General features: G+C 40.9%; 1 pseudogene; it reads right to left on the bottom strand.

The window, feature by feature from the left end:
• Positions 1 to 740: 740 nt before the first annotated feature.
• LOC109271836 (eukaryotic translation initiation factor 2-alpha kinase 1-like) lies at positions 741 to 10,020 on the bottom strand (annotated as a pseudogene).
• Between the last annotated feature and the right edge of the window lie 389 nt (positions 10,021 to 10,409).

The following is a 10,409-nucleotide window of genomic DNA, read 5'->3' as shown; positions in this document are numbered from 1 at the left end:
TAGTTTACTTTTTAGCATTTAAAAGTCATTATAATGTCCATTGTTGAGATTTTTTAAATCTTGTAGAGAGAGAAACAAATTTTTAGGGTTCTTGAGAAATAAAGTTACTGTTTAGTAAATATCTTCCCCACTTCCTTATCTATCTTTTTCAGCAGACTGTCAGATTGATAACATTGAAAAGATACCAATTATTTTTATTTTTATTTTTTTAGAGAGTGTGCAAGTGGGTGGAGAGAGGGAAAGGAGGAGAGACAGAATCTTAAGCAGACTCCACACCCAGCGCAGAGTCTACCTCAGGGCTCGATCTCATAACCCTGAGATCATGACCTGAGCCAAAATCAACAGTTGGATGCTTAACCAACTGAGCCACCCAGGTGCCCCGAAAAGGTACCAGTTTTTAAAACTGCATATACTATGCATATGTTTTCACAAATTAAACATACTCATATCACTGGCCTTCAGGTCAGGACACAGCAGTGTGAACACCCCAGAAGCCCCTTTTGCCCCTATTTTAACATTGTCTTCTTCCCTGGAAGTAACTACTATTCTGTTTTCTAAAACTATTGATTAGTTTTGCCTTTTATTTTATGTAAATACAATCTTTTTTAAATTAAATTTTAATGTCATACAGGCTTACTAAATAAAAGTATTGCACACTAATGAAGATTGAAAATTTACATTCCAGTTGACTAGCCTAAAGAGTTTAAGACCACTTTCACATTTATAGAGCCTAATTAACGCTAGTAGACAGGCACACCCTCATCTTCTATGTCATCTTTAACCCCTTTGTCCTGAGAAAGGAGGCTTAGCTGCTTCTTCAGTTCTTCAATTTTTCTTGTTCTAGTATCTTCATCTGTAGGGTGAGATTAACATTTCCAACAGTTTGGAAAATTTTGCTTTATAGCAACTGAACAGAGCAGATGGTCTCTGAGATGCATTCTTTCTAAGTGCTAGATCCACTTGGCTTTGTGGGATACCTTTTACTGAGGGACTCAAGTAACTGACCACTTCTTAAACCTATTAAAACTTGTACTTGTTCTATTTATGTTCCAAACGGCTGAAGGAGTTCTAGTAGGATCACACCCAAGCTATACATATCTAATTTGGTGTCACGCTCAAATCCTTCCAACTCTTCAGGTTAAGTGTACATACAGACAAGTACCCACTCTGGAAGTATATGTTGGTATTCTGTTGCCATGTCTCTTGATCCAGTCCATGGTTTTTTGTTTGTTTGTTTTTTAATTTTTTAATGTGTATTTTATTTTTGAGAGAGTGCACGAGAGCAGGGGAGGGACAGAGAGAGAGGGAGACACAGAATCCAAAGCAGGCTACAGGCTCTTAGCTGTCAGCACAGAGCCCGATGTGGGGCTCGAACCCACAAACCGTGAGATCATGACCTGAGTAGAAGTCAGATACCCAACTGACTGAGCCACCTAGGTGCCCTGATCCAGTCCATATTCTGAATGATGTCTGTATAGGCCAGACCAGAGTCTTCTATTTTTACTTGCTGATCAGGGCCATGAAGAAAAATATTTCTGGACTTCAGGTGTTTGTTATGTTATGAATGTAAAATACACTTTCCACCAATTCTTGATAAGATCTTTATTGCAACACTGGCCTTAACATAAGGATGTGTGTACATTCGCCCATGTATTCTGGCCCTGCCTGTTTCACTCAGTTATCCAGTCCTACAAAGAGAGCTCACACAGGTGGATCTGAATGTGCAACATCAGGTGACACTGCATCAGGTGATACCTGCCCCATCAAGTTTTAAGTTTTCTTCAGAAGATTCCTCGATGGATGTGAAATTCTCTTCTAAGTTGTAATCATGCATAAGTGGCAGCTGATGTTCAACAATCTGGAAGACAAGTCAGCTCTTCGAATAAAATGATTCCAATTCAATGGCATCTTTTGTGACTAAATTGGTGATATAGTTCATCAGTCTATTAGTCTGATTTTCAGTGCCAGCTTCTCCTAAGGAGTTTTCTTTTTCTGGGGTGAATTTGGCAAGGATAATGGATGATTTTTTTTTTTTAATGTTTATTTTTGAGAGAGAAAGAGACAGTGTGAGTGGGAGAGGGGCAGAGAGAGACGGAGACACAGAATCCGAGGCAGGCTCCAAGCTTGGAGCTGTCCACGCAGAGACCAGCGTGGGGCTCAAACTCACGGACAGCGAGATTATGACATGAGCTGCAGTTGGACGCCTAACCGACTGAGCCACCGAGGGGCCCCTGGATGAGCTATTACTTTAATCATTTTTGACATCATGTTGATCTCTGTTGTCCTCCTGGTTAGAGATCACTTCCAGAGATGGCAACTGAATAGAGATTCTATCTTGCATTTGGGCCACATGAGCATCTACTATCCAAGCAGTATGATGGCCTACAACACCTTCACTTTCCATAGTACCTTTATGTAATCTGTTTAGTTGCACCCTTATTCAGCATATTTTGATTGCAAAATTCTGACCATCTGATTTATTCCTGAACTTGTATACTCTTCCATATCCACCTTTTCCTAAGGGGGCAAACTGTTCTAAGTCATTTAAGTAATGTGAGGTTTGTTCTTCCAAGCTACTTCTCTTGATCTGATCTGGATATCAGAACTATCCTCACAGGGATCCTGAGGAATTCTTTCTTTAGCTGACCTCATTAAATGAGCAATAGCTATGGGCGCCTGGCTGCCTCAGTAGGTAAAGCACATGACTCTTGATCTTGGGGCTGTGAGTTCAAGCCCCATGTTGGGTGTAAAGATTACTTAAAAATAAAATCTTACAAAAAAAAAAAAAAAAAGCAGTCACTCTGTTGTGATGTAGTCTTGGTGGGCTAAACTCATCACTACAAGTGAAAGAAGACAGCAGTGCCATTTTGATAAAGGTCTGACAAAGCAATTTAAACACCTGTCTTGAACGAAGTGGATTCATGAACATGGCTCAAGTGTTCCAGTGAAGAAACAAGCAGTAATTTGGTTTGCAACTGAAAAGGCAAAATCAGCTGTTGTAGGGTCATTTTAACACCTGGGGTTCTGCTGGAATATCAGATTCCAAACATCCCTCCTGCTGCCCCTCCCCACCCCAGCACTATGCCACTAGGTCTGGGTTCAAGCAGAGATCCAGCCCAATTCACTCAGGGGCTGCGATGAACCTCGCTGCTCCCCAACCTCCTCAGGAATTAAGGTGGCCAGGGGCTGGGAGAGGGCCACTGCAGCATTCCAAGTCCCTCACCATCATACTTGGAGTCTGAGCCATGGGCCAGGAAGTCCATGGTAGGTGCACAGGCACAGACCTGGCTCCATTGCCCTCTGCCTCATGCTCCCAGTCCCCGGAGTGGCCCCCAGCAACATGCACTGCAGCCCAGCCTGCCTGCTAACCCACTGCCACATCACTCAGCACCCCAGTATACTCTTATTTGATCATCATCATATTTGTGAATATACTGTTTTTCCTTTGCCACTGTAACAAATTATCCCAAAATTAGTGATTTAAAACAACACAAATTTATTCTCTTAACAGTCCTGGTATCAGAAGTCCAAAACTTGTTTTTGGTTTTTTGTTTGTTTTTGAGAGCGCAAGTGGGAAAGGGATGGCGGGAGAGGGAGTGAGAGAATCTTAATCAGGCTTCATGCCCAGTGCGGAGTGTGTCTCACAAGTGAATGATCGTGACCTGAGCCAAAATCAAGAGTCAAATGTTAACCTTAACTGAGCCACCCAGGTAACCCCCTGCAACTATGTTTAGTAGGCCAAAGTGAAGCTATTAGCAGGATTCGTTCCTAAATCTGAAGGTTGTGAGTGGAGCATCTGTTTCCTTGCCTTTTTTCAGCTTCCAGTGGCTGCCTGTGTACTTTGTGGCCCCTTACTTGGTATTTAAAGCCTCTGCTTTCATCATCACATCATCTTTTCTTCTATAGTCAAATCTTCCTCTGCCTCTACATTTAGGGTCTACCTGGATAATCCAGGAAAATCTCATTTCAAGATCCTTATTTGAATCAAAGTCTCTTTTGCCATATAAGATAACATTCACAGGTTCCAGGGAGTAGATCCTGGATATTTTTGGAGGCCATTATTCAACCTACTAGAATGAGATTTATTCATAGCATATGTATTTGTAGTCATTCATTCTCATTACTGAATAGTATTTTATTAATTTAACCATTTTTATTATATCCAAAATTTATCCATTCTACCATTGATGGGTATTTGAGGAATTTCTAGTTCTTGGCTACTGTGAATAATGCCATGGAAGACATTCTTATACATGTCTCACTTCTGTTGAATGTATACCTGGGAGTGGAGTAACTCGGTCATGGGGTATGCACATACTGGTTTTAGTATGTATTGTCAGTTTTCCAAAGTGCTTATAAGAGGGCACTATTCTAATATGTACCATTATAATGAATTACTCTAAAGTCTAGAGGCCTGACAGTGTTAATGAATTTCTCAAAATACCTAAATTATACCAAATGAGTTATACTTGTTATTTAATATCACACAAGAGGAAAATAAAAAGCAAAAGTATTTGTCGTTGTAGACACAGTGGTATTATGCACTCAGAGAACTGCTCCAAAGGAAAAAAATGCAAGTTTTAGGTAATCGTAAATAGTATGTCAAATTTATAAATAGAATGCTTAATTATGGAAAACATATAGCTTACATTTTTAATTGAATTAAAATGTTTTTGTTAATAACCTTTTTTGGAAATACAAATATTTCCTCATACCCAAATGGCCACCAAGAAGAATTCTCCAATCCAAATAGCATAGGCACTGCCTTCCACTGGCTTCACTTGGATTTTGTTTGTTTTCTTCTTCCCTGTCCCTAATAGCTTGGCCCCTCTCTTTTTTTTTTTTTTTTTTAATTTTTTTTTTTTTAACGTTTATTTATTTTTGAGACAGGGAGAGACAGAGCATGAACAGGGGAGGGTCAGAGAGAGGGAGACACAGAATATGAAACAGGCTCCAGGCTCTGAGCTATCAGCACAGAGCCCGATGCGGGGCTAGAACTCACGGACTGCAAGATCATGACCTGAGCCGAAGTCGGCCGCCTAACCGACTGAGCCACCCAGGCGCCCCAGCCCCCTCTTTTTAAAATAAAATTTTTTAAAATTTTTATTAGAGAGAGAGAGTGCATGTGCATGAGCTAAGGAGAGGGGCAGAGGGGGAGAGAGAGAGAGAGAGAGAGAGGGAGAGGGAAAGAATCTTAAGCAGGTTCCACGTTGAGTGCGGATCCCATGACCCTGGGATGGGACCATGACCTGAGCCGAAATCAGGAGTTGGAAACTTGGGGCACCTGGGTGGCCCAGTTGGTTAAGTGTCTGAATTCGGCTCAGGTCATGATCTCACAGTCCGTGGGTTCGAACCCCACGTTGGCTCTGTCCTGACAGCTCAAAGCCTGGAGCCTGATTCAGATTTTGCATTTCCCTCTCTCTGCCCCATCCCCACTTGCGCGCTCTCTCTCTCAAAAATGAATAAATGTTAAGAAAAAAAAAAAGTTTGACACTCAACTGACTGAGCCATCCAGGTGTGCCCAAACCCCTCTATTTTTTACCTTGCCCCACAGCATAGAATATCATGGGTAGGATTGGCCAGGGTGAAGAGAATGGGTACATAAATAACCTCCTTTTCACCTATCCACCTTGTAGTTAAAGCATCATCACTAATCCTTCTCCTATTTCCTCAAAATAAAACTTACTTTTAACATATATACTTAGATTTGCTTTTTCCTATAAAAGATGTAAGTGAAAAGAGAAAAGTAGGGAAGCAAAAGAGGTAACTTTTAACTTACAATCAATCTCTACCAGAAACCAATCAAATAAGTAGCACCTTAGAATTCCTTAATTTGTCAGAATTTAGGATTCTCAGTCTCAATGTTACTGACATTTTGGGTCAGTTAATTCTTTGTTGTGAGAGGCTATCTATCCTGTGCATTGTGGGGAGTTTAGCAGCATCCCTGGCTTAGATGTACTGGGTGCCAGTAGCACACCCCCCACACACATTGTGACAACCCAAAAATGCCTCCAGACATTGCCAGATGTCCTGGGAGGGGTGCAAAATCACCCTCTGTTGAAAACCACTGCCTTAGAAATGTAAGTTTTTATTTTTAAAATAGGGTACCAGGGAAAGACTGAAATTGAACCTCTGTTTGGAAGCAACATGTGGTCTAAATTGAAAAAGACAAAAAGAAACAAAGTAATTTGGAGATTATAGGCCCAGGATTAAAATATATTTTGAGGCGGGCACCCGGGTGGCTTCGTCAGTTAAGCGTCCTTCTCTTGATTTGATCCCAGGCACGGAGCCTGCTTGGGGTTCTCACTCCCTCGCTCTTTGCCCCTCCCCCACTTGTGCACTTGCACTTCCCTCTGTGCAGAAAGTAAAATCTTAAAGGGGGCTCTTGACCTCACATCTGCTGATACCTTCCCCCTAGAACTCTAGTCCAGCTCTTCACCCAGAGATCGTAGCCACACCCAGTTTAAGCTAGATCAGGTATACTATCTCATTACTATGTATATCTTTTAACAAGTATGTTTTTAAATTGCTTTTATTGTAGTTAAATATAAATATAAAATTTACCATTTTTAAGTATTTGGTTCAGTGACATTAAATACATTGATATTGTTGTGCAACCATCACCACTATCTCCAGAACATTTTCATTATCCCACACTGAAATACTGTATCCATTAAATAGTAATTTCCCATTCTTCTCTCCCTGCAGCCACAGGTAACCACAGTTCTGCTTTCTATTTCTGAATTCAACAATTCTAGGTACTTCACAGAAGTGGAATCATAAAGTATTTGCCCTTTTGTATCTGACTTACTTCACTTAGCTTGGAAGGTTCATCCATGTTATAATATGTATCAGAACTTCATTCCTTTTTACAGCTGGATAATATTCCATTGTATGTATACATCACATTTTGTTTACTCATTGACTGATGAATGGGTAGCTTCCACCTTTTGGCTATTGTGAATAATGCTGCTAGGGACATAGGTATACAAACATCTGTCCCTAAGAAGCATTTTTTTTTTTTGAGTGTACAGAACTATATATTGAGAATTGAAACAAGGGAAGAAGTATAGTATAAATGCATATACAACAACAGTTTATAATATATGATAAATATTACATGACTGAAGGGGACACTTGTACTAGATCTTACGTGAGTTATTTCATTTTCTCATCACTTCTGTGAGGTGTAGGTATTGAGAGTCAAGGGTGGCAGGCTGGTAACACAGGTGTAGCATTAAAAGTAATAGATATGGGGTGCCTGGGTGGCTCAGTCAGTTAAGTGTCTGACTTTGGCTCGGGTCATGATCTCACAGCTTGTGAGTTCAAGACCTGCTTTGGGTTCTGCGCTGATAGCTCAGAGCCTGGAGCCTGCTTCAGATTCTGTGTCTCCCTTTCTCTCTGCCCCTCCCTCGCCTGTGGTCTGTCTCTCAAAATAAATAAACATGTAAAAAAAAATTAGGTAATATGATAATATCTAGCAAGTGGAGGCATCAGGATTTGAACCCCAGGGAGCCTGGGTGGCTCAGTCCATTAAGCCTCTGACTTCTGCTCAGATCATGATCTCATGGCTCATGGGTTCAAGCCCCATGTCTGACTCTGTGCTGACAGCTCAGAGCCTGGAGCCTGCTTTGGATTCTGTGCCTCCTTCTCTCTCTCTGTCCCTCCCCTGCTCATGCACTGTCTCTCTCTCTCCCGCCACCACCCCCCCCTCAAAAACAAACATTTCAGAAGATTTAAAAAAAAAGAATCTAAGTAGTTCTAAGGACTATGTTTCTTCCACTAGATCATTCTGCTTTCTCTCCAAAAGTACTCTGGGAATACTGGGATGAATCTTTATATCTTTATTTGAAGTCATTAAAAAAATTATAAGCCTTCCCGAGGATAGCAAAATTGCATGCTATTGCAAGATAATTACAGAGCTCACTCTAAGGAAGCAGAGGTAATGTCTGGTTTTGGGCTTCCTCTTTCTGCCCACTATTGTCTAAATGATTCAGTGTTATGCAGAATATTAAATATTGTTAAACTATTTCAGAAAGTTGATTTATTGTGTTGGTTTTATATAAGACTTTTCTTCTGATCAAAATACTTCCAAGACTATAGGAAAATATAACCTGGAATCAGTTTTCTAGAATTTCATCTTATCCAAATGTTGCAGAATTTTGGAATTCTTCGGAGTAAGCTCCCAACCAAGGCCAAATTTAAGAATTTAATTACAAGGCCCCTATTTGTTTATATCCTAATAACAAGCTTGCTATTATGCAAATAGGAAATAAAATCTGGTAATTGTGGACCATTATTTAGAATTTTGAAGTTAAGGATGTGTTTTTTAATGGTACAGATAAATCAACAGCTATTAATATATGAAGACAAGGCTTGGGGAGAGTGCTGCCTCCACCTTTAATGTTGGAATTATTTTACAGTATTCTAGTCATGCTGTTTTGGAGGTTGGGCAACTATAAGCCTCACTTCACAGCCTATTGTTCCCACCTGAATCTTGCTGTAGCCTCCTAACTGGCCTTGGCTGCCAGTCCCTCCTTGTTATGATCCCTCCTTCACATTGCTAACAGTGTTGTGTCTCTAAAACACAAATATGACTATGAGACTCCTCTGCTCCGTGATCATAGTGTTAAGTCCAAACTCCTCTAAGCATTACATAAAGTATCTTTCATAGCATGATTCAACTTTTTCTACATTTTCTCAATTGCACTGAAACATGGGCAGTATAATGCCATCTCTTGTACACTTTATTACCTTTGCATGTGCTTCTTCCCCACCCTGGATTGACCTTTTCTTCGCTTCACCTGGCAAGTTTCTAACCATACAGCAAGACACAGCTTAAATTTTAGCTCCAATGTAAAGTTCTCCCTAATTCCTCAGTGCATAGTTACTCTTTGTCTGGCTATCTACGCCTGTGATACATATTTCTATTTTCAAATCCATAATACCATACTATAATTTGTTTGTTTACAAATTATTTGCATTACAGTGAGATCTGCCAGAGAACAGGGACCATATCATCATTATTTCAATACCCCTGGCAACTGATATAGTAAAGTTTTTTAGTTGAACTTGTAAATATCTGCTGTGGTCAGCCCTCATTTCACCTGATGCTCTATACCATTTGCTCCTGGGGCTATCATACAATATATAAGCATTCAATAAATATCTGATGATGATGGTCATGGAAAAGAAAAGAAATTATTACATTTCATGTGCCATGTTTAAAAAGAGAGGACTTTTACTCCTGAGAGAAAACCTTTCAGGAATATGGTATTTCAGTACCTAAAAGGTTGAAATTATCAGAAAACCTCCCCTGCCAACACCCACTCCAGGCATAGCACATTCTCTGGTCCTAGGAATATAGGATAACAAAATGTTATACTACAAAATTAACCAGAAAAACAGAAGGCAATCAAGGGATTTCAAGCAAAGAGTGATTTAATACAGGGAATTAGATAATACAATTATAGGAAGAACTGGAAGAACCAAAAGGAAAGGCAGACAATATTGCCCAGGAATGAGGAACTAGGAGAACTCTCTCGGAGCCTCCACTCATCTGCCGACTGACTCGTGCAGGAGCCTCATTACTGCATAGGAAGTCACTTAAAACTCAGCAGCTGAGGGGCGCCTGGGTGGCGCAGTCGGTTAAGCGTCCGACTTCAGCCAGGTCACGATCTCGCGGTCCGTGAGTTCGAGCCCCGTGTCGGGCTCTGGGCTGATGGCTCGGAGCCTGGAGCCTGTTTCCGATTCTGTGTCTCCCCCTCTCTCTGCCCCTCCCCGTTCATGCTCTGTCTCTCTCTGTCCCAAAAATAAATAAAAAAACGTTGAAAAAAAAAAAAAAAAAAAACTCAGCAGCTGAAAACAACAATCATTATTTCTCACAGTTCTGTGAATTTGCTGGGCTTAGCTGAGTGGTTCCGCTTCACATACTGTTGTCTGAGGCCGCAGTCATCGGAGGGCACAACTGGAATGAAATGTCCAAGGTAACGCACTCACCTGGCTGGTGGTTGGTACCATCGGGTGGGATCTCAGCTGGAATGGTCAGTTGCAATGCCTTGATTCTCCATGCGGCTTGAACTTCTTAGAGTATGGTGGGATTCTAAGAAGGAGTGGCTCCAGAGTGTTCCCAAGGGAAGGAAGCGGAAACTGCAGGTCCTCTTAAGCCTTGGGCTCAGAAGTCCCAGAACATTACTGCCACCACATTCTATTGGTCAGAGCTATTTCAGGGAGAGGATACAGGTATCTCTCGCTTTTCAAAAGTTCAAGTTACACCACTCACTTTTACGAAAGACCTGCATTAGTACCTGTTTTCGCTTACCAAAAGAAATTTGAAGAGGAGTTTTGCTTTTACAAACAAAGGTGGAAAGGGAAAATAGCATTCAGTGTTTGTTTGGCAGAGAGAACCT

The sequence above is a fragment of the Panthera pardus genome, unplaced genomic scaffold, assembly GCF_024362965.1.
Source record: "Panthera pardus isolate Hobbes unplaced genomic scaffold, ASM2436296v1 HiC_scaffold_11, whole genome shotgun sequence".
NCBI lineage: Eukaryota > Metazoa > Chordata > Mammalia > Carnivora > Felidae > Panthera > Panthera pardus.
The sequence above is the reverse complement of the archived record's forward strand: the minus strand, read 5'-3'. Positions and strand labels throughout refer to the sequence as shown.